Source organism: Rhipicephalus microplus, chromosome 9 (genome assembly GCF_043290135.1).
Source record: "Rhipicephalus microplus isolate Deutch F79 chromosome 9, USDA_Rmic, whole genome shotgun sequence".
NCBI classification, from domain to species: Eukaryota; Metazoa; Arthropoda; class Arachnida; order Ixodida; family Ixodidae; genus Rhipicephalus; species Rhipicephalus microplus.
This window is the reverse complement of record NC_134708.1, coordinates 66,743,827-66,769,182: the sequence shown is the minus strand read 5'-3', so window position 1 is coordinate 66,769,182 and position 25,356 is coordinate 66,743,827. Positions and strand designations below refer to the sequence as shown.

At 43.4% G+C, this 25,356-nt stretch overlaps 1 long non-coding RNA gene across 1 annotated transcript; it reads right to left on the bottom strand.

Annotated features, from left to right (window-relative positions):
* Nucleotides 1-8,429: 8,429 nt before the first annotated feature.
* LOC142771365 (uncharacterized) lies at nucleotides 8,430-19,493 on the bottom strand. Its single transcript, XR_012885883.1, has 8 exons — nucleotides 19,451-19,493; nucleotides 18,499-18,516; nucleotides 18,237-18,254; nucleotides 15,556-15,576; nucleotides 12,271-12,312; nucleotides 11,319-11,336; nucleotides 11,058-11,075; nucleotides 8,430-8,450 (listed from the first exon to the last, which is right to left on the bottom strand). It is a non-coding gene; the product is annotated as an uncharacterized LOC142771365 (long non-coding RNA).
* Nucleotides 19,494-25,356: the final 5,863 nt, after the last annotated feature.

Here is a 25,356-nt window from a genome sequence, read left to right as displayed (position 1 = left end):
ACGCGCAAGCGAGTTCTTTTTTTTTCGTTCATTTTGTAAACCTTCGTGGCACATGCACAACTGCCATCATCTTTCTTGAGCAAGCACGTGACATTTGCCTCCCCCCGAAAGAGGCATCGTCCCGATGCGCCCCTTAGGTGCTCTACCAGGCGTATGAAGTGGTCGTACCACAACGGTAACTGGGAGCTAACTAACTCGATAAATACGGTTTCATACGCATGACGTGCACGACTTCGGGTAAATACTTTTGGCGCTTAGAACTACAATCAGTGTCGGGAACAACTTTGTAGTTCACGTCGTTCAAGCGTCGTGTGACAATGTATAGGCCAAAGTACCGTCTTAGCAGTTTTTCAGACAGTCCACGTCGTCCTATCGGAACCCAGACCCAGACTGTGTCGCCTGGGGTGTATCTAACAAACTTGTGTCGGGTGTCGTAGCGTTGTGCATCTTGCTGCTGTTGATGACAGATGCGCACGCGTGCGAGCTGTCTGGCTTCTTCGGCGCGTTGAGTGAATTATTCGGCGTCTACATGGATGTCATCGCACTCATGCGGCAACATGGCGTCCAACGTTGTTGTGCCTTCGCGACCATAGATCATACTGAAAGGTGTCATTCCAGTGGTTTCTTGTCGAGCGGTGTTATAGGCAAAGGTCACGTACGACAATATCTGATCCCAGTTTTTATGTTTCGTGTCAACGTACATGCTGATCATGTCTGTGAGGGTCCTATTGAGGCGCTCCGTCAGTCTGTTTGTCTGCGGATGGTATGCAGTTGTTCTCCGGCCAACTGTACCGCTGAGTCTGAGAACCGACTCCAAAAGCTCTGCGGTGAAGGCAGGTCCTCTGTCTGAGATCACTGCTGTCGGAGCGCCATGCCGAAGGACGATGTTTTTGATGAATAACCGAGCGGCTTCCTCTGCTGTGCCACGCTGCATAGCTTCAGACTCTGCATAACGGGAGAGGTAATCAGTGGCCCCAATAATCCATCTGTTCCCTGTTGTGGAAGTTGGAAAAGGACCCAGGAAATCCATTCCATTCTGAGTGAATGGCTTTTCTGGTGCTTCTACTGGATGTGAAAGACCGGCTGGCTTGCTGGAAGGCGCTTTGCGGCTTTTACAGTTTGTGCAAGTTCGCAAGTGATGGTCAACAGCAGCAGGTAACTTTGGCCAATAGTACTTGCATCGTAGTCGGCACAATGTTCGGGTGTGTAGTCTAGATGACCAGAAGTTGCTTCATCATGGCCCGCTTCCATAATTTCTCTTCGAAAAGAAGCAGGCACGACGAGCAAGTGCGGGTTACCGGTTGGTGAGAAGTGTTTCTTATAGAGAACATCATTTCGCAAGCAAAAAGATGGCAGTCCTCTAGCGAACAACCGTGGTACGTCTTGAAGTCGTCCTTTTAAATATTCAATGAGTGGTAATAGCTCATGGTCACTGCGCTGCTCTCGTGCAATAGTGGCCGTGCTGACAACTCCCAAGAATGCCACGTCGGTGTTTTCGTCATCGGAAGCGACAGTTTCCACTGGCGACCGTGAGAGACAGTCGGCGTCAGTGTGCCCTAAATTTATAGACAATGGTCATGTCGAACTCCTTAATTGTTAGGCTCCAGCGTGCAAACGGCCAGATGGATCTATAAGGCTGGGGAGCCAGCACAAGGAGGGATGGTCGCTAACAACCTTGAATGAGCCTAAGCAGCCGTAAAAATATGAAAGAAATTTGATGACTGCCCACACCACGGCGAGACATTCCTTCTGGGTAGTCGAGTAGTTCTTCTCCATGCGAAAGAGAGAGTTCTGCTGGCGTAGGCTATAAATCTTTCACAGCCGCCTGGCCACTGCACCAGAACGGCGCCCAGACCTACTTTGCTGGCGTCAGTGTGAAGTACTGTAGGGGCGTCCAGGTGAAAATGCGCAAGGACTGGAGGTGTTTTCAGGCGTTGTCGTAGTTGATTGAATGCCATTTGCTTCTGTTCACCCCAAAAGAAGGGGACGTCATCACGTGTCAGTCGTGTCAATGGCGCCGCAATAGACGAAAAGTACTCGATAAATCTCCGGTAATAAGCGCACAATGCTAAAAAGCGTCTCACAGCCTTCTTGTCACGTGGTGCAGGGAATTACGCTACGGCGTCTAATTTGGCCGGGTCAGGTCAAGCACCTTCGTGACTGACGACGTGGCCTAGGAAGCTGAGTTCATTGAAACCAAAACGACATTTTTCTGGTTTTGAAGTAAGGCCGGCCGAGCGTATGGCTTGGAGGATGGTGAACTGATGGCTGAGATGTTCCTCGAATGATGCTGAGAATACAGTAACATCGTCCAGATAGACCAAGCATGTTTGCCACTTCAGGCTTGATAGTACGGTGTCCATGAGACGCTGAAAAGTGGCTGGCGCAGAGGACAACCGAAAAAGAAGCACCTTAAATTCGTAAAGGCCATCGGGCGTCACAAAGGCCGTTTTTTCACGATCACTCTCGTCGACTTCTATCTGGCAGGAGGTTCATTGAAGAGAAATAGCGCGCATGACGAAGCCGATCGAGTGAATCGTCTATGCGAGACAGTGGATAGACGTCTTTATTCGTGACTTGGTTCAACTTGCGATAATCAATACAGAAGCGCAAGCAGCCGTCTTTTTTCTTGACTAAAACCATGGGGGATGCCCAAGGACTTTTCGGAGGTTGTATGACGGGATCCGCGAGCATCTTCTGTACTTGCTTCTGAATCTCCTCGCGTTCTTTCAGAGCCACGTGGTAGGAGTTCTGCCGAATCGGTCGCGTGTTGTCTTCAGTAATGATGCGGTGCTCGGTCAATGGTGTTTGCTGGTCCTTTGACGTACGCGAAATGTAGTTTTTGAATCGGTGTACAAGTTCAAGCAGGCGCTTCCTATCAGAGGGCGGTAGCGTGGAGCAGATGTCCACCGGCAAAGTTGTCGAGGCAGGGACAGTTGCGTCGTCTGGTTGCAAAGCAAAGCGATCCCCGACTTGATCTATATTGTCGGAGTAGGCAACTGCGGTACCCTTCTGGATTTGGCGGCGCTCGTTGGTGAAGTTCGTGAGGAGCACTTCTGCCCGTCCACCAGTAAGCGCCAAGACGCCTCTCGCGATGGAAATGCCTTGCGTGAGCAAAAAAAAACGATTATGTTCTCCGCTATCACATCTTTGTAGCAAGGCCGCCCACTGGGAACCGACACAAGGCAGCAGGATCTCGGTGGGAGCGTCACATCGTCGGCTATTCGCAAACGGCCACGTAGTTCGTCGCTGCTGTTGTCTACATACGGATGTGCACAAAACGTCATCATACGTTGAGGGATCTTGATAACAGCGCCATGATCTTGAAGAAAACCCTTGCCTAAAATTAGCTCTTTACAGCAGTCTGGCATTAGGATGCAAGTGGCCACGAAGCTAGAATCCCCAATGCGAAGTCGAGTGGTGCACCCGTGGGAGTCATCAGCTGACAACCAGCACTCCTTATGTGCTGCCCCGTCAACGGTGTCTTGACCTTTCTAAGGCGGTCGGTTAGCTCATGTCGCATGATTGAGAAGTCGGCGCCTGTATCCACCAGTACTGTAACCTGATGTCCGTCACTAAGAACACCAAGATCAGCACGTACAAATTCATCGGCATTAGTATTCGTTGTCGTATTCGTCGTCGTATTCGTCGCCGTGGTCGTCATATCTTCTTCCGATTATAGGGAAACTTTTCAGTGTCTCAACGATTGGCAACCTTTCCCCCGGAGCTCGCAGCAGTTAATTTCCCCGGCGCGGGCTTGGCGAACGGCCTCTCGTGACGTCCGCCTAGCTCTGGGGGAAGTCACGGTGACGCGCTGCAGATGGAGATCGCCAGTGGCACGTTGTAGTTGCTTGGCCAGTCGACAGTTTATCAGCATCGTAGGCGCGATGGTGGAGTGAAAAGAAGAGGAACGAGAAAATTTCCCGAACCTGGAATCACCATGACGGCAATAGCGGTCAATGTGACCTGATTTTCCGCAACGGAAGCAAATAGGTTGATGGTCGGCCATGCGCCATAAGTCAGTTAGGCGAACTGCTGGTCGTCTCACGTAATCCCGTTGCCACCAAGGTACGGCAGCGGGTCGTGGCTGGAAGGGCGTCGCCACAAATGATGGTGGAGGACGACGGACCACATCAGCGTAGCTCGCTGGATGTGGCTCAGGACTTGGCGCGGGTAATGTAACGGCTTGCCTCAACTCCTGGCGGATGATTTCGGCAACAAATGTGACAGGTGGTTGGGTAAGGGGAACGCAGAGGGCCCGAAGTTCCTCACGCAGTATTTCCCTAATCATTTGTTGCAGGGAACTTTCGCAGATGGCAGTGTTTTGAGCTGCAGCACTTACTGCCGTGTGGTTCGGCAGGCGGTCAAAGTGTCGGCGTCGTTGTCGCAGGGCGCGCTCGATGACAGTCGCCTCTCTTATGAATTCATCTACTGTTGTAGGTGGATTCCGTACGAGGCCTGCAAACACTGGTTCCTCAACACCCTGCATTAGGTGAATCACCTTCTTAGCTTTCGGCATGACAGGGTCAGCTCTTCGAAACAGACGAATCATTCACTCTGTGTGCATGGCGGCTGTTTTGTTGGGTTTTTGCACGCGAGCCTCAATCAGTTGCTGTGCGCGATCACGTCAATTCGAGTTCAAAATTGTGGCGAGAGGCTTTCGACGGAAATCTTCCCAAGATTGGAAAGTAGCCTGGCGATTCTTGTACCACGTACGAGCGCTATTTTCCAGTGGGAAGTATGCACGGCCAAGTTTCTGCTGTTTGCTTCAGTGGTTAGATACAGCGACCCGTTCGAACAGTTCGAGCTAGTCCTTGACATCCTCGCACTATTTCCCACGGAAAACTTCAGCAACGCGAGGATATTCAAGAGTCACCTGCGAGTGAAGAGTGGTCTGCGATGGAACGGTAACCGTTGATGTGGTAGGAGCTGCCACGCGGGTTAGAGGCGGAACAGGTGCGGACTACGGACTAAGGCCTAGTAGGCGCCGACTGAATCGGTGCACTTGAGTAGTGATGAGGGGCTGAGTCTCTGGACTAGGTGAACGGGTCCGACCAAGGCTGTCCTGCATCACGTTGTAGGCTCCAGCACCGCCACCACTGTCACGACGTCAAAACAGAGGTCTTGCCGCAGAGATTAGACATCAGAAGCAGGTCGATCTTTTAATTAGAATGCGCAAGCGAGTTCTTCTTTTTCGTCTATTTCGTAAACCTTCGTGGCACATGCGAAACTGCCATCGTCTTTCTTGAGCCAGCATGTGAGAATATTACCATATATTCGCGAAAGGTTATCCGCGTGCTGTGATGATAGCGAAATGACGGTGTAAGTAGAATGTACTTTTATGTTTGCATTTATCTGCCATAGGTTGGTTCTGCCGACAGCTCCACCACCTCCTTGGTCTAACCATACGCGTTATTCAGGGCGTATTTTTTCTATATATACTCAATTGTATGTGAAGCTTATGCCCTGTCCACTTTCTTGTCATCAAATGCAGTCTCATTGATTTTACGGACACTTCCCGCCAATAACGTTAAAATACTGACGGAAGTAAATGAATCAACTGTTGTCTAAAACTCTGCGTTGAAGCGTAAACAACTAAGTTACGCCAGTGCTAGCACTTACGACCTGAATGATGTAATATCAAGTAAAGTTTGTGACTACTTGTGGATACATGTTCGCACTCTGTCCTTGTTTTTTTTTCAAATTTACGTCATTCCGCGCCTGTATTTGCAATAAGGCTCGCACACTGAGCAAATGTCCTCACAAACTGATTCCGTCGATCAAGCTCCTGTTATCAAACTGTCAATTTATCGACACAGAAGCAAGTAACTCACCGGGCATTACCATGGAAGCCCTGCGGCTCACGTCTGGCCAGGCTGCATCAACATGAAAGTAGACAACTACGTGTTAAAGGAATTATACGGGTTGCTAACCCACAAACTTTCTCTGAATCGGCTGTTCCTACCATTTCGTTACTTGTGCTCCTTGCGTATGTGTGATACCCCTAGATTTATTCTTTTTCTGTTTTCTGTAAGGCTCCTTATTCTTATAGGATGCATTGCCGTTTAAAATCTTGTTGAAATCTCGTGTTGCTGACGCCCACGTTTTTCCAAGTGCTGTGTTTTTATCAATGCATTAGGAGCCTACAAAACGTTAATGAATATGCTTCGTACCCGTCTCCTTGACCCATCTACCAAGCAATGAAAACGACTGGGTGAAGGATGGTTTGAAAAGTAGCGTTTTAAACGCAATACCTGTCAGCTGTACTGTAGTTAGTTTGTAAGTATTGGATTGTTTTACGTACATTATATCTTTTAGGTGGGTGAGCCAGATAAAACAGCAAAATATTTGAGTAAAAGAAAATATACCTTTAATAAAATTAGGAAAATAAAAAATAAAGTGGGCTCTAATATTGAGTCTGAATAAGAAGAGATGAATATTTCGCTTGGTCATAGTTGTCGACACAAGCCCCGTCTCGAAACGTTTTTTTGATGGGTTTGGAAATCGCTTGAAATTTTCGAATTTTAGTCTGCGTTTTCTTTTTCCTCAATGCCATACAAGATGGGTTCAGAGCTTGCGTCGGGAACACAATTCCTGTTAACTGAAGTGTTGCAAGTTTTAAAGAATGGGTAATTTTACATACTATCTTTCTCTCGGGGAACAAAAGTTTCACGGAAGTATGTGAATCTCGTTGCCATTAACTTTGTGACCAGCCAGATTTCAAAATTATGACACTGATTCTTCTAATTTTTTTTCCATGTCTGCGCGAAACCTCATTAATTTAACACTTCATAGACTGCCAGCTTCGAAAACGTGCTGTTTGCGATTATAAAAATCTTTTCGTCCTAAATTATTTCTTGCGTGGACTGACGGGTTAGGAAATTTTGTTGTTTTTTTAACAGCTTTAAATATCCCTACAGCTTTGATGCAAGACTGTGATCCAGTAATTTTACGTCCATGCTAACCATCTCGTCACACATAATATGTCACCCATTATATCACCGAATTGTCTTACCTTGCACAATTCAATACCAACTCGCCAGGTCTGGCTTTGGTGCCTAGCAGGGCTATTAGTGAAACTATAGTAGAAAATAAAGAAAACTTCTTAAAACTGTTTTCTGGAGTAGTGTGATTGGGTTACTATTGCGTGGGCATATTGTGGATTGTTCATTATATCATGTTTGTTTGTTAACTTTCATGACTTATGCATATCTGACTTGAGAGTTTATTGTTTTCAGCGTATTCGCTGTAGAGCTTGGTGTATTGGCATCACACCTCTTTATTGTTATTGAAAAAATTCTCCACCAGTGTATTTGAGTTCAAAAATACCAGAATTACGTAGCTTTTATTTATTGTGAAAATTGTGCCAGGATAGTCCAAATATGTTCACCGGAAGTTTTTTATGGTAATAGTGTTATCCGAACTCTGAACATGCTTATTCTTTAATTTCGCAGATTTCAACATTTGAAAGTCTCTAACCATCCATTGCTCAAACACTCTTCAAATGTGTGGCATATTCTAAATTTTGTGGTATATCTTGTCTCTTTCATCTATATCACGTCCTTGCACTGAAGTTAGAGTGCCGAGCTAAGAGAGCTCGGGCGGAGGCATTGCTTTTTGCGTCCGACTCCACAGTGGCCAGGTATTCGTATAACTTGTTTCCAGTCTGGCATCTTGTGCTTCGTAGTTACTACGATCGCCACGGGACGTCACCACGTGTCTGCGCCTGAGGTGGAGATCACACTTAAACTAAGCTGCGCCTTCAAAAAAGTAGATATTGTCGAAGTCGAGACGCGCTTGACGTAACTTCGTGTTCCCACAGTCGTTCCTTGTTTAGCCTCCAGTGCACTCGTCGGGTGAAAGCATTTACAGCGCGTGACAGACCACTGATTCCACTCGTACTTGACGAGCTCTATAAACTGGCTGTGGCGGGTGATTTGCGAAGCGATAACTTCGTTTAGTGAGAACTTTAAGTTTTAATTCGAAAAGGCGTTACAAAGCCCCTCTAAACAATTTAGAAACGATGATCTTTATTACGTGATCTTTTCAACGAAGCTTAAGAGCCATTGTAACCCACTTGCTTGATCTTGTTATATGCAAACTACTATAACCATCCCATCATAGCCCACAATTAGGATTAAATATCTTTCTGATAGCGCATTATATTTATGTAAGCTTGTGCTAGGTATAGCCAAAAAGTTCCATGCACACTGTGGCGCGCACAATATCATGAACAGAAATACATTAGATTGTCTATCTAACAGCTCAAGAGAGGGCACCTAATGTTTTTCACAAAGTTGTTTTGCTTTTAAGATTCGATAGAGTCCAAATCATTCAATGAATAATGTTTCAAATCACTATGAGAAATCCTGCAATTTCTTCAACAAAGCAGAGCGGAAGAGATCAAGATGCAGCTTTAAACTACTTACCCTGAGTTATAGCTGTTCCCGCTAATGAGGCAAAGCATACAGATAAAAATGCATACAGAAACTGTTGGCAGCAGATCGTGCTCAGAAAATTGTCACACATTTTACGTTCATATATATATATATATATATATATATATATATTTCATTCTAACAGAAAAAAACGATTTTTTTTTAGTGCTTGCTATTTTTATTGTGGCTCTTATATTGAAAAGGAAACAGAACTATTACCCTCCTTTCTCCTTTTCGGAAAGAAAAAGATATAGGTAAAAAAAGATGAGAAAAGGGCACTGCTGATTCGCTCTTGATGGGTTAGCCCAGGTGTGCCGTCTATGCGAAGCGAGTGGGGGGGGGGGCAGGCACTCATAGAATATCCACCCGGCGTCAGCTCAATTTCTCGGATTTTTTCTATTGCCCGGACACGGCACTGCCACGCAGTGCGAGGCGTGGCAATTGCTGGAAACTAGGGTAATTGTCCACTGGATCTTTCAATAAAGTCTTCAATCTTTCTTCCTTCAAGACTTCCCTCTCGATAGGCTCAGGTTATATCATGAGTAGAAGAGAAACATGCTATATAAAAAGTGGCCACACGAACCTCTTCGCGGCCTAGCAAGATAGGCTCTGACCAACCGCCAGATGGAGCGTCCATGCTCGCTGCCACTCTTCTGTGACGGCATGTATTAACCGCCTCAGAAGGTCAATGAAAACGTAAGTTTGGCCTCAAATTTTCGCAAGACTTTATTGATTTGTGAGATTTTCCAAATCTGCTTTAAAACGTGTCTCAATGAAGAAGTTTAATGGTTTACTACCAAAATCGGTAAAGTTTGACTAGAAAGTGTTGTTTTGCTGCATTTATTTTGCACGAAGCGTAAAAATACATGTGGTTTAGATGTGCTGTATATGTATTCCTTACGTGCACGGATAGGCGTTTAGCCTAGTGGCAAAGACACTCGTATTCGGAGCATGAGGGTACGGGTTCAAATCCCAGCATTGGAAAGAAAAAGTTTTGTTATTCTATTCACGCGAAATACATTATCGGGTTAGACCAGCCACTCGCTGAAAGCAGTGCAGTACTTGGGCCGCAGGGCCCTACGGCAGTGTCCGCTCTTTATGTAAGTATGTTTCTCTTTGGTAATACGTTGAGTTTTTCCTCACGCAAATCAGGGCTGTGCTCGTTATTCATCTTTCTCCTACGCTTTGACAAAGCGCTACCTATCAGAAAAATCACAGTCAAAGCGAGGGAACAACTGCAGGAAAAAGATGCGCTACAAAGTTGAGGACGAAAAACTGGACTGGCACAGGAAAAGTGCATTTAAAAAGCAGTTTATTGAAACAAATAGTAAAAAAGGTGGAGTGACTTACAAGGGGGTGGGCTCTGCAAGCAAACCACGCATGACCTTACCGGGGTGCTATCCTTGCGCTATTACATGTGCTTTTATCAAACATTTTCATTTTATTTGTCTCTGTAAACATGCCTTTTGTCTATCGGTAAGTGCTATTGAAGGTGCACTAACGCTTGCGCCAACCTTCCCAGACATGATATAGTAAGCTTTAATGATTGTTCTCCTGATTTTATCTTTGCTGTCAGCCAAAGTGATAGTATCTCCGAAGTTAAGTTGACACCTGCAATCAAAGCAGTGTTGAGCAAGATTTAGTTCTATGGAACGCCTACTACACAAATTACTGTGTTCCTGAAGCCTTATTTTAAGGCACCTAACCGTCTGCCCAATGTAAAATGCCCCACAGCTCAAGAAAATCAAGTACATCACTCCAACCCTGCACTCAACAAATCTTCGTCGTGTAAGCTATACGTCACACAGTGGTGAAGGTTAAAGAACATGGCTTCCCGGTATGGTGTGCAAGTAGTTTTCTCTGCACTCAACAAACTGGTAGGCTTGTGTAAAAAGTTACCGCTTAAGGCTTTCAAGGCGACACCAGAGAAGAAGCATATAGGCTAAGAGACGTCAGAAAATGTGTGCTTGATTTCATTGAGCTGTGGGACATTTCATATTGGGCAGACGGGCAGGTGCCTTCATATAAGACTACTAAATTAAGGCATGTCTTAGAATGAAATCTTGCTCAACACGGGTTTGATTGCAGGTCTGAACCTAACTTCGGGGTATAACCACAACGGCTCACAGCAAAGATAAAATCAGGAGATCAATTATTGAAGCTTACTATAAGATGTCTCAGAAGTTGGAACATGCGTTAGCGCACCTTCGATAGCACTTACGGATAGACAAGTGGTATGTTTACAGAAACAAATAAAATGAGAAAAAGTTTGATAAAAGCAAGTGTAACACGGCATAGACAGCAGCACCCTGATACGATCATGCGTGGTCTGCTTGCAGTGCGCACCCCCTTGTATGTTACTCCACCTTTTTTTTTCGCTATTTGTTTCAATAAACTTCAGTTGTTAGATGCACTTTCGCTGTGCCAGTCTAGTTTTTCGTCCTCAACCTTGAAGCGCAGCTTTTTCCTGCAATGTTCAAACTAGCCTCCCCGCCCCCACTAACTTTTCTCAAGGTAACAAATCTGCCTCAACCAACTGAAAAGTTTAGTTGTACAAACTAAGCATAATCCGAAATAAAAAGCCAGAATAGTGCGAAGCTGCTGTTTCAAACTACTTACCCTGGCTCATAGCTGTTCCTGTGAGGTGTACAATATCATGAATGGCAAGTAATACGTTGAGTATTTCTTCACGCAAATCAGTGCTATGCTCGTTACTCATTTTTCTCTTAGGCTTTGAGAACGCAAAACTTATCAGAAAAAGCACAGCCAAAGCAAGGGAACACATCTGCCTAGACCAAACGAAATGGTTACTTTTACAAAACAGGTATAATTTTAAATAAAAAGAGAAATAGCTTGAAGCTGCTATTTCAAGGTACTTACCCTGGGTCATAGCTGTTCCTGCAACCAATGCAATGGAAGCAAATAAGATATGCATCAAGTCGCCTGTCATGGCCTCTGGTTCTTAGAAAATATATTTTTTATTAATGCATTCTCAAACATATATTGCTAAAAAATGCAGTGTTTTCGTAATTACAATATTTGCTCAGCTTCTATTGGTGCTCATATGTTTTGAACAGATTGCACCGAGCACCCTCCTTTTCTGCCTTAAGAAAGTGAGCTTGAAGAAAATATTAGGTTAATGAACGTCTATTCTCCCAGACTATAGTTAACAGTACCATGAGATGAAGCTTATCTTGTAAGGATGAAACCGAATTGACAGAGCTTTGCTGTATAACAATGCCATGTAGGTTCCACAGAGAGCCAAGTCTCAAATTATCTACATGTAGGCTGTTTGTAAAAATTTAAAAGGTGTTCAAAACACCTTGCTCATATGCGATGTTTTTTCTGCGTTAATTTAGCTCATATTATTGTATCTCAATGTCTAGGTGCCCTTTTGATGTACCATACTTATGATACGCAAAATTCGTGGTTCCGGGGTTAACTCATGCATTATGGTCAAGTTTAAAAGCTTGCTAATGCACTTTGTTTTTCACTCTGTGCGTGCTTTGTCACTGATTTAAATAAATTTTACCGCAGATAATGTTTGACGACAACTAAAAGAATTTGCAGGTGTTCTTCGGCAGCTCCGCGTTTGAGCATCACAATTGTTTTAACTATTTTGAACTCTCGACTACTCCAGGTGTCATTGCAAGTAAGGCTTATCAGTACTAATATACTCGTACCTGTCGTATTCATTTACCTTATTCGTGGTGTTCCAAACGTCTACATAGGATAAGTCTTGCTAATAATGTAAACATGCCTTCAGATTGAATGCGTAAATCAGGTCACTGTCACCAAATTATCTTTGCGTTTACGCAGAAACTCAACTCACCGGGCATCACCATGGAAGCCCTGCGGCTCACGTCTGGCCAGGCTGCATCGACATGAAAACAGGCAACTACGTGTTAAAGGAATTATACGGTTATGTAACCCACAAACTTTCTCTGAATCGGCTGTTCCTAGCATTTCGCTACTTGTGCTTCTTGCGTACGTGTGATACCCCTGGATTTATTCTTTTTCTGTTTTCTGTCAGGCTCTTTATTCTTATAGGATGCATTGCCGTTTAAAATCATGTTAAAATCTCGTGTTGCTGACGCCCACGTTTTTCCAAGTGCTTGTGTTTTCATCAATGCATTAGAAGCCTACAAAACGTGAACGAATATGCTTCGTACCCGCCTCCCTGACTAATCTACCAAACAATGAAAACGACTGGGTGAAGGATGGTTTGAAAGGTAGCGTTTTAAACGCAATACCTGTCAGCTGTGCTGTAGTTAGCTTGTAAGTATTGGAAGATTTGACGTATATTATATGTTTTAGGTGGGCGAGCAAGATAAAACAGCAAAATATTTGAGTAAAAGAAAATATACCTTTATTATAATTAAGAAAATAAAAAATCAAGTGGGCTCTAATATTGAGTCTGAATAAGGGGAGATGAATGTTTCGCTTGGTCATAGTTGTCGACACAAGCCCCGTCTCGCAACGTTTTTTTGATGGGTTTGGAAATCGCTTGAAATTTTTTAATTGTAGTCTGCGTTTTCTTTTTCCTCTATGCCGTTCAAGATGGGTTCAGAGCTTGCGTCGGGAACACAATTCCTGTTAACTGAAGTGTTGCAAGTTTTAAAGAACGGGTAATTTCACATACTATCTATCTCTCGGGGAACAAAAGTTTCACGGAAGTATGTGAATCTCGTTGCCATTAACTTTGTGACCTGCCAGATTTCAAAATTATGACACTGATTCTTATAAATTTTTTTTCCATGTCTGCGCGAAGCCTCTTTAATTTAACACTTGATAGGCTGCCAGTTTCGAAAATGTGCTGTTTGCGATTATAAAAATCTTTTCGTCCTAAATTATTTCTTGCTTGGACTGACGGGTTAGGAAATTTTGTTCTTTTTTTTCCACAGCTTTAAATATCCCTACAGCTTTGAGGCAAGACTGTGATACAGTTATTTTACGTCCATGCCAACCATCTCGTCACACATAATATGTCACCCATTATATCACCGAATCGTCTTACCTTGCACAATTCAATACTAACTCGCCAGGTCTGGCTTTGGTGCCTAGCAGGGCTATTAGTGAAACTATTGTAGAAAATAAAGAAAACTTCTTACAAATGTTTTCTGGAGTAGCGTGATTGGGTTATTATTGCGTGGGCATATTGTGGTTTGTTCGTTATATCCTGTTTGTTTGTTAATTTTCATGACTTATGCATATCTGACTTGAGAGTTCAATTTTTTCAGCGTATACGCTGTAGAGCTCGTTGTATTGGCATCACATCGCTTTATTGTTATTGAAAAAATTCTCCACCAGTGTATTTCAGTTCAAAACTACCAGAATTACGTAGGTTTTATTTATTGTAATATGGTGCCACGATATTCCAAATATGATCACCGGAAGTTTTTTATGGTAATAGTGTTGTCGGAACTCTGAACATGCTTATTCTTTAATTTTGCAGATTTCAACATTTGAAAGTCTCTAACCATCCACTGCTCAAATACTTTTCAAAAAGTGCAGCATATTATAAATTTTGTGGTATATCTTGTCTCTTTCGTCTATATTCAGTTTATCTGGCACCGCTTTGAATTAACCAGCAACATTTTTTTCACCAATGCCATGAAAGGCTGCTGATAGGTAGTCAAAACTCCTGAGAACAAGCGAATTGTATATCCTTTAGCAGCGAGTGGCCAGGAATTCGGGAATAATTCTGAAAATAAGCTAGAACTTTTGTCCACTTTCAAAAAATGATTCTATATATCCCAATTTCAAGCGCTATATGGCCAAATACACGATCGCTGGCTCATATGATGGTGAAGAAAAGCTTCAGTAAATCTACTGGGCATTAGGTGGAGTCCCTAGCCCGGGGCACCATTGGTTTGTGCCCCGGTCTTTGCGCGGGCCACTAGGGCCTCTTTGAACCCCCGGTTAGCGCTGGACAGGGCCGCCTCCCAGCCACCTCTACTGAAATCCTTAAAGACATGTGTTTCAGATGTGTAGCTAGACTAGTGTTGCATGTGATAGGGTGTAGCTAGACTAGTGTTGCATAGTCTACATGTGGATGAGGGGTACTTGTTAAGGTCGATTTTGGATAGTACGTGTGGGTTGGAGTACGATATCGTTTGTAAGCGGTGCCAGGCTACCTGTGCGGATTCACTATGTTGAGAATGCGGTGGGGGATTGAGCAGGCCTTTGCGTTTGTAATAGTTCAGCGTATGTGGTCAGGTAGGCCGTTTCATCTGGAAGGGCTGGAGTCCCTGCACTGAAGTTAGAGTGCCGAGCTAAGAGAGCTCGGGCGGAGGAATGGCTTTTTGCGTCCGACTCCACAGTGGCCAGGTATTCGTATAACTTGTTTCCAGTCTGGCATCTTGTGCTTCGTAGTTACTACGATCGCCACGGGACGTCGCCACGTGTCTGCGCCTGAGGTGGAGATCACACTTAAACTAAGCTGCGCCTTCAAAAAAGTAGATATTGTCGAAGTCGAGACGCGCTTGACGTAACTTCGTGTTCCCACAGTCGTTCATTGTTTAGCCTCCAGTGCACTCGTCGGGTGAAAGCATTTACAGCGCGTGACAGACCACTGATTCCACTCGTACTTGACGAGCTCTATAAACAGGCTGTGGCGGGTGATTTGTGAAGCGATAATCTCGTTTAGTGAGAACTTTCGGCTTTAATTCAAAAAAGCGTTACAGAGCCCCTATAAACAATTTAGAAACGATGATCTTTATTACGTGATCTTTTCAACGAAGCCTTAGAGCAGTTGTAACCCACTTGCTTGCTCTTGGTATATGCAAACTACTATAACCATCCCATCATAGCCCACAATTAGGATTAAATATCTTTCTGATAGTGCATAATGTTTATGTAAGCATGTGCTAGGTATAGCCAAAAAGTTCAATGCACATTGTGGTGCGCACAATATCATGAACAGAAATACATTAGATTTTCTATCTAACAGCACAAGAGAGGGCACCTAATGATTTTCACAAAGTTGTTTTGCTTTTAAGATTCGATAGAGCCCAATTCATCCAATGAATAATGTTTCAAATCACTATGAGAAATCCTGAAATTTCTTCAACGAAGCAGAGCGGAAGATAGCAAGATGAAGCTTTGAACTACTTACCCTGAGTTATAGCTGTTCCCGCTAATGTGGCAAAGCATACAGATAAAAATGCATACAGAAACTGTTGGCAGCAGATCGTGCTCAGAGAATGGTCACACATTTTACGTTTCTATATATATATATATATATATATATATATATATATATATATATATATATATATATATATATATATATATATATATATATTTCATTCTAACAGAAAAAAACGATTTTTTCTAGTGCTTGCTAGTTTTATTGTGGCTCATATATTGAAAAGGAAACGGAACTATTACCCTCCTTTCTCCTTTTCGGAAAGAAAAAGATATGGGTAAAAAAAATGAGAAAAGGGCACTGCTGATTTCCCCTTGATGGGCTATCCCAGGTGTGCCATCTATGTGAAGCGAGGGGGGGGGGGGGGGGGCAGGCACTCATAGAATATCCACCCGGCGTCAGCTCAATTTCTTGGATCTTTTCGATTGCCCGGACACGCCACTGCCACGCAGTGCGAGGCGTGGCAATTTATGGAAACTAGGGTAATTGTCCTGCGGATATTTCAATAAAGTCTTCAATCTTTCTCCCTTCGAGACTTCCCTCTCGATAGGCTCAGGTTATATCGTGAGTAGAAGAGAAACATGCTATATAAAAAGTGGCCACTCGAACCTCTTCGCGGCCCAGCAAGATAGGCTCTGACCAACCGCTAGATGGCGCGTCCATGCACGCTGCCATTCTTCTGTGACGGCAAATATTAACCGCCTCAGGAGGTCAATGAAAACGTAAGTTTGGCATGAAATTTTTGCAAGACTTTATTGATTTGTGAAATTCTCCAAATCTGCTTTAAAACGTGTCTCGCTGAGGATGTTTAATGGTTTACCACCGAAATCGTTAAAGTCTGACTAGAAAGTGTTGTTTTTGTGCATTTATTTTGCACAAAGCGTAAAAGTTCATGTGGTTTAGATGTGCTTTTATGTATATTTTACGTGCACGTATAGGCGTTTAGCCTAGTGGTCAAGACACTCGTCTTCGAAGCATGAGGGTTCGGGTTCAAATCCCAGCATTGGAAAAAAAGTTTTGTTATTCTATTCATGCGAAATACAATATCGGGTTAGACCAGCCACTCGTGGCGCTGAAAGCAGTGCAGTACTTGGGCCGCAAGGCCCTACGGCAGTGTCCGCTCTTTATGCAAGTAGGTTTCTCTATGGTAATACGTTGAGTTTTTCCTAACGCAAATCAGGGCTGTGCTCGTTATTCATCTTTCTCCTACGCTTTGACAAAGCGCTACCTATCAGAAAAATCACAGTCAAAGCAAGGGAACAACTGCAGGAAAAAGATGCGCTGCAAAGTTGAGGACGAAAAACTGGACTGGCACAGGAAAAGCGCATTTAAAAACCAGTTTATTGAAACAAATAGCGAAAAAGGTGGAGTGACTTACAAGGGGGTGTGCTCTGCAAGCAAACCACGCATGATCTTAACGGGGTGCTATCTTTGCGGTATTATACGTGCTTTTATCAAACTTTTTTCATTTTATTTGTCTCTGTAAACATGCCTTTTGTCTATCCGTAAGTGCTATTGAATGTGCACTAACGCATGCGCCAAACTTCCCAGACATCATTAAGTAAGCTTTAATGATTGTTCTCCTGATTTTATCTTTGCTGTCTGCCAAAGTGATAGTATCTCCGAAGTTAAGTTGAAACCTGCAATCAAAGCAGTGTTGAGCAAGATTTAGTTCTATGGCACGCCTACTAAACAATTTGCTGTGTTCCTGAAGCCTTATTTTAAGGCACCTAACCGTCTACCCAATGTAAAATGCCCCACAGCTCAAGAAAATCAAGTACAACACTCCAACCCTGCACTCAACAAATCTTCGTCGTGTAAGCTATGCGTCACACAGTGGTGCATAGGTTAAAGAACATGGCTTCCCGGTATGGTGCGCAAGTAGTTTTCTCTGCACTCAACAAACTGGTAGGCTTGTGTAAAAAAGTTACCGCTTAAGGCTTTCGAGGCGACACCAGAGAAGAAGCATGTAGGCTAAGAGACGTCAAAAAATGTGTGCTTGATTTCATTGAGCTGTGGGACACTTCACATTGGGCAGACGGGCAGGTGCCTTCATATAAGACTACTAAATTAAGGCATGTCTTAGAATGAAATCTTGCTCAACACGGGTTTGATTGCAGGTCTGAACCTAACTTCGGGGTATAACCACATTGGCTCACAGCAAAGATAAAATCAGGAGATCAATTATTGAAGCTTACTATAAGATGTCTGAGAAGTTGGAACATGCGTTAGCGCACCTTCGATAGCACTTACGGATAGACAAGTGGTATGTTTACAGAGACAAATAAAATGAGAAAAAGTTTGATAAAAGCAAGTGTAACACGGCATAGATAGCATTCTGATACGATCATGCGTGGTCTGCTTGCAGTGCGCGCCCCCTTGTATGTTACTCCACCTTTTTTTTTCGCTATTTGTTTCAATAAACTTCAGTTGCTAGATGCACTTTCGCTGTGCCAGTCTAGTTTTTCGTCCTCAACCTTGAAGCGCAGCTTTTTCCTGCAATGTTCAAACTAGCCTCCCCGCCCCCACAAACTTTTCTCAAGGTAACAAATCTGCCTCAACCAACTGAAAAGTTTAGTTGTACAAACTAAGCATAATCTGAAATAAAAAGCCAGAATAGTGCGAAGCTGCTATTTCAAACTACTTACCCTGGCTCATAGCTGTTCCTGTGAGGTGTACAATATCATGAATGGCAAGTAATACGTTGAGTATTTCTTCACGCAAATCAGTGCTATGCTCGTTACTCATTTTTCTCTTAGGCTTTTAGAAAGCAAAACTTATCAGAAAAATCACAGCCAAAGCAAGGGTACACATCTGCCTAGACCAAACGAAATGGTTACTTTTACAAAACAGGTATAATTCTAAATAAAAAGGAGAAATAGCTTGAAGCTGCTATTTCAAGCGACTTACCCTGGGTCATAGCTGTTCCTGCAACCAATGCAATGGAAGCAAATAAGATATGCATCAATTCGCCTGTCATGGCCTCTGGTTCTTAGAAAATATATTTTTTATTAATGCATTCTCAAACATATATTGCTAACAAATGCAGTGTTTTCGTAATTACAATATTTGCTCAGCTTCTATTGGTGCTCATATGTTTTGAACAGATTGCACCGAGCACCCTCCTTTTCTGCCTTAAGAAAATGAGCTTGAAGAAAATATTACGTTAATGAACGTTTATTCTCCCAGACTATAGTTAACAGTACCATGAGACGAAGCTTATCTTGTAAGGATGAAACCAAATTGACAGAACTTTGCTGTATAACAATGCCATGTAGGTTCCACAGAGAGCCAAGTCTCAAATTATCTACATGTAGGCCGTTTGCAAAAATTTAAGAGGTGTTCAAAACACCTTGCTCGTATGCGATGTTTTTTCTGCGTTAATTTAGCTCATATTATTGTATCTCAATGTTTAGGTGCCCTTTTGATGTACCATACTTATGATACGCAAAATTCGTGGTTCCGGGGTTAACTCTTGCATTATGATCAAGTTTAAAAGCTTGCTAATGTACTTTGTTTTTCACTCTGTGCGTGCTTTGTCACTGATTTAAATAAATTTTACCGCAGATAATGTTTGACGACAACTAAAAGAATTTGTAGGTATTCTTCGGCAGCTCCGCGTTTGAGCATCACAATTGTTTTAACTATTTTGAACTCTCGACTACTCCAGGTGTCATTGCAAGTAAGGCTTATCAGTACTAATATACTCGTACCTGTCGTATTCATTTACCTTATTCGTGGTGTTCCAAACGTCTACGTAGGATAAGTCTTGCTAATAATGTAAACATGCCTTCAGATTGAATGCGTAAATCAGGTCACTGTCACCAAATTATCTTTGCGTCTACGCAGAAACTCAACTCACCGGGCATCACCATGGAAGCCCTGCGGCTCACGTCTGGCCAGGCTGCATCGACATAAAAACAGGCAACTACGTGTTAAAGAATTATACGGTTTGGTAACCCACAAACTTTCTCTGAATCGGCTGTTCCTAGCATTTCGCTACTTGTGCTTCTTGCGTACGTGTGATACCCCTGGATTTATTCTTTTTCTGTTTTCTGTCAGGCTCTTTATTCTTATAGGATGCATTGCCGTTTAAAATCATGTTAAAATCTCGTGTTGCTGACGCCCACGTTTTTCCAAGTGCTTGTGTTTTCATCAATGCATTAGAAGCCTACAAAACGTGAACGAATATGCTTCGTACCCGCCTCCCTGACTAATCTACCAAACATTGAAAACGACTGGGTAAAGGATGGTTTGAAAGGTAGCGTTTTAAACGCAATACCTGTCAGCTGTACTGTAGATAGCTTGTAAGTATTCGAAGATTTGACGTACATTATATGTTTTAGGTGGGCGAGCAAGATAAAACAGCAAAATATTTGAGTAAAAGATAATATACCTTCAATAAAATTAAGAAAATAAAAAATCAAGTGGGCTCTAATATTGAGTCTGAATAAGGGGAGATGAATGTTTCGCTTGGTCATAGTTGTCGACACAAGCCCCGTCTCGCAACGTTTTTTTGATGGGTTTGGAAATCGCTTGAAATTTTTGAATTGTAGTCTGCGTTTTCTTTTTCCTCTATGCCGTTCAAGATGGGTTCAGAGCTAGCGTCGGGAACACAATTCCTGTTAACTGAAGTGTTGGAAGTTTTAAAGAACGGGTAATTTCCCATACTATCTATCTCTCGGGGAACAAAATTTTCACGGAAGTATGTGAATCTCGTTGCCATTAACTTTGTGACCTGCCAGATTTCAAAATTATGACACTGATTTTTATAAATTTTTTTCCATGTCTGCGCGAAGCCTCTTTATTTAACACTTGATAGACTGCCAGTTTCGAAAATGTGCTGTTTGCGATTATAAAAATCTTTTCGTCCTAAATTATTTCTTGCTTGGGCTGACGGGTTAGGAAATTTTGTTGTTTTTTTTCCACAGCTCTAAATATCCCTACAGCTTTAAGGCAAGACTGTGATACAGTAATTTTACGTCCATGCCAACCATCTCGTCACACATAATATGTCACCCATTATATCACCGAATCGTCTTACCTTGCACAATTCAATACTAACTCGCCAGGTCTGGCTTTGGTGCCTAGCAGGGCTATTAGTGAAACTATAGTAGAAAATAAAGAAAACTTCTTACAAATGTTTTCTGGAGTAGCGTGATTGGGTTACTATTGCGTGGGCATATTGTGGTTTGTTCGTTATATCCTGTTTGTTTGTTAATTTTCATGACTTATGCATATATGACTTGAGAGTTCAATTTTTTCAGCGTATTCGCTGTAGAGCTCGTTGTATTGGCATCACATCGCTTTATTGTTATTGAAAAAATTCTCCACCAGTGTATTTCAGTTCAAAACTGCCAGAATTACGTAGGTTTTATTTATTGTAATATGGTGCCATGATATTCCAAATATGATCACCGGAAGTTTTTTATGGTAATAGTGTTGTCGGAACTCTGAACATGCTTATTTTTTAATTTTGCAGATTTCAACATTTGAAAGTCTCTAACCATCCACTGCTCAAATACTTTTCAAAAAGTGCAGCATGTTATAAATTTTGTGGTATATCTTGTCTCTTTCGTCTATATTCAGTTTATCTGGCACCGCTTTGAATCAACCAGCAACATTTTTTTTCACCAATGCCATGAAAGGCTGCTGATAGGTAGTCAAAACTCCTTAGAAAAAGCGAATTGTATATCCTTTAGCAGCGAGTGGCCAGAAATTTGGGAATAATTCTGAAAATAAGCTAGAACTTTTGTCCACTTTCAAAAAATGATTCTATATATCCCAATTTCAAGCGCTATATGGCCAAATACACGATCGCTGGCTCATATGATGGTGAAGAAAAGCTTCAGTATATCTACTGGACAATGGGTGGAGTCCCTAGCCCGGGACACCATTGGTTTGTGCCCCGGTCTTTGCGTGGGCCACTAGGGCCTCTTTGAACCCCCTGTCAGCGCTGGACAGGGCCGCCTCCAAGCCATCTCTACTGAAATCTTTAAAGACATGTGTTTCAGATGTGTAGCTAGACTAGTGTTGCATGTGATAGGGTGTAGCTAGACTAGTGTTGCATAGTTTACATGTGGGTGATGGGTACTTGTTAAGGTCGATTTTGGATAGTACGTGTGGGTTGGAGTACGATATCGTTTGTAAGCGGTGCCAGGCTACCTGTGCGGATTCACTATGTTGAGAATGCGGCGGGGGATTGAGCAGGCCTTTGCATTTGTAATAGTTCAGCGTATGTGGTCTGGTAGGCCGTTTGATCTGGAAGGGCTGGAGTCCCTGCACTGAAGTTAGAGTGCCGAGCTAAGAGAGCTCGGGCGGAGGAATGGCTTTTTGCGTCTGACTCCACAGTGGCCAGGTATTCGTATAACTTGTTTCCAGTCTGGCATCCTGTGCTTCGTAGTTACTACGATCACCGTGGGACGTCGCCACGTGTCTGCGCCTGAGCTGGAGATCACACTTAAACTAAGCTGCGCCTTCAAAAAAGTAGATATTGTCGTAGTCGAGGCGCGCTTGACGTAACTTCGTGTTCCCACAGTCGTTCCTTGTTTAGCCTCCAGTGCACTCGTCGGGTGAAAGCAATTTAAGCGCGTGACAGACTGCTGATTCCACTCGTACTTGACGAGCTCTATAAACTGGCTGTGGCGGGTAATTTGTGAAGCGATAATCTCGTTTAGTGAGAATTTTCGGTTTTAATTCGAAAAGGCGTTACAGAGCCCCTCTAAACAATTTAGAAACGATGATCTTTATTACGTGATCTTTTCAACGAAGCCTAAGAGCCGTTGTAACCCACTTGCTTGCTCTTGTTATATGCAAACTACTATAACCATCCCATCATAGCCCACAATTAGGATTAAATATTTGTCTGATAGTGCATTATGTTTATGTAAGCATGTGCTAGGTATAGCCAAAAAAGTTCCATCGACACTGTGGCGTGCACACTATCATGAACAGAAATACATTAGATTGTCTATCTAACAGCACAAGAGAGGGCACCTAATGTTTTTCACAAAGTTGTTTTGCTTTTAAGATTCGATAGAGCCCAATTCATCCAATGAATAATGTTTCAAATCACTATGAGAAACCCTGCAATTTCTTCAACAAAGCAGAGCGGAAGAGAGCAAGGTGCAGCTTTAAACTACTTACCCTGAGTTATAGCTGTTCCCGCTAATGAGGCAAAGCATACAGATAAAAATGCATACAGAAACTGTTGGCAGCAGATCGTGCTCAGAAAATTGTCACACATTTTACGTTCCTATATATATATATATATATATATATATATATATATATATATATATATATATATATATTTCCAACAGAAAAAACAATTTTTTTTAGTGCTTGCTAGTTTTATTGTGGCTCATATATTGAAAGGGAAACAGAACTATTACTCTCCTTTCTCCTTTTCGGAGAGAAAAAGATATGGGTGAAAAAAGATGAGCAAAGGGCACTGCTGATTTCCCCCTGGATGGGTTACCCAGGTGTGCCGTCTATGTGAAGCGAGGGGGGGGGGGGAGGCACTCATAGAAGATCCACCAGTTGTCAGCTCGATTTCTCGAATCTTTTCTATTGCCCGGACACGGCACTGCCACGCAGTGTGAGCCGTGGCAATTGCTGAAAACTAGCGTAATTGTCCACCAGATATTTCAATAAAGTCTTCAATCTTTCTCCTTTCAAGACTTCCCTCTCGGTAGGCTCAGGTTGTATCGTGAGTAGAAGAGAAACATGCTATATAAAAAGTGGCCACTCGAACCTCTTTGCGGCCTAGCAAGATAGGCTCTGACCAACCGCTAGATGGCGCGTCCATGCTCGCTGCCACTCTTCTGTGACGGCAAATATTAACCGCCTCAGGAGGTCAATGAAAACGTAAGTTTGGCATCAAATTTTCGCAAGACTTTATTGATTTGTGAGATTTCCGAAATCTGCTTTAAAACGTGTCTCAGTGAAGACGTTTAATGGTTTACCACCAAAATCGGTAAAGTTTGACTAGAAAGTGTTGTTTTGCTGCATTTATTTTGCACGAAGCGTAAGAATTCATGTGGTTTAGATGTGCTGTATATTGTCGCGAGCGAAAACAAGACCTGCAGCCAGGAGTTCACCCGAACCAGAGCAAAGAAAACGTACTCTTCTTCTTCGAAGCCCAAAACGGGTATGAGCCACAGCGGCTCGTTCACGAATGGTGGCATTACCCCATCTCCCTAGAAGCATCGTCTCGATGCTGCACATGAATGCAAAAAAAAAGAAAATGAGATGAAAACTACCATGCAAGCAAAATGAATGGCGTAAGGCGGAATAACATAGTTGGTTGTGGAGCCAAGAGTTAAATGAGGAATAAGAAAAATAGGAAGGATTGTAAGGGAGAGACGAATAAAGTCAGTCACTCACTGGCGATTCACAGCGCGAAAAGTATGGTTTCAGCCGTGAAACGTGAACGACTTCAGTTCGCGGGATGAAACGGGAACGTCTCGAAGTGCCTCCTGGGAGAACCTCGTATGTGACGTCGCTGAGACGTCGTACGACCTTGTAAGGACCGAAGTAGCGGCGAAGAAGCTTTTCTGAACGGCCATGTTGTCGAATAGGGGTTCACACCCAGACTTCATCACCGGGCTTGAAAATACCTTCACGGTGACGAAGATTGTAGCGGCGTGCGTCTGCGGTTTGGTGATGTTCAATACGGTGACGAGCAATTTGACGGGCCTCTTCTGCACACTGCGCGAATTTGGCGGCATCGGTGCGGTATATTCCTAAGTTGTCGGGCAGGAGCATGGCGTCGAGCATCATCGTGACCTCGCGACCGTAGACTAAGCGAAAAGGTGTGAAACCGGTACTTTGTTGAACAGCAGTATTATACGCAAAAGTTACATAGGGAAGCATGGCGTCCCAGTTCTTGTGATTGATGTCCACATACATTGACAGCATGTCTGCAATTGTCTTATTGAGTCGTTCAGTCAGCCCGTTTGCTTGCGGGTGGTAAGCCGTTGTTTTACGATGTTCCGTGCCACTTAATCGCAAGGCTTCCTGCAGCATCTCTGCGGTGAAAGCTGTCCCACGATCAGTTATGACGACAGCTGGAACACCGTGACTTAAGACGATGCTGTTCACGAAAAATTGGGCGACAACTGCTGCGGTTACTTTTGGAAGCGCCTTCGTTTCACAGTAGCGTGTTAAGTAGTCGGTAGCGACCACAATCCACCTGTTTCCAGAAGAAGACGTGGGGAATGACCCCAGCAAGTCCTTGCCAATCTGATGAAAGGGCGCCTTTGGTGGGCCTATTGGTTGCAGTAGTCCCGCTGGTCGTAAAGGTGGAACCTTACGTCGCTGACAGTCGCAACATGTGCGAACGTAATGCTTCACAGTCTTTGCGAGACGTGGCCAGTAGTAGGAGCGTTGAATTCGTTGCAGCGTGTGCGTATAGCCGAGGTATCCGGACGATGGCTCATCATGACACGCACGTAAAATGTCACCACGAAGCATAGTTGGCGCAACAAGCAGATACATAGCTTGTGTAGAATGAAAGTTCTTTTTGTAAAGCACTCCATCGTGGAAACAAAAGGAGGATAGTGAGCGTGCAAAGCTTCGAGAAGGGTGGGAATTGCGTCTTTCCAGGTAGTCAATGAGCGGAATGAGCTCCGAGTCGTGACGCTGTTGCTCAGCCAAGCGGGTTGCTGATACGGCAGAAAGAAAAGTGTCGTCGTCTTCAAGGTCAGTGTTGGCATTTTCGACCGGTGCACGTGAAAGACAGTCGGCGTCGGTGTGTTTCCGCCC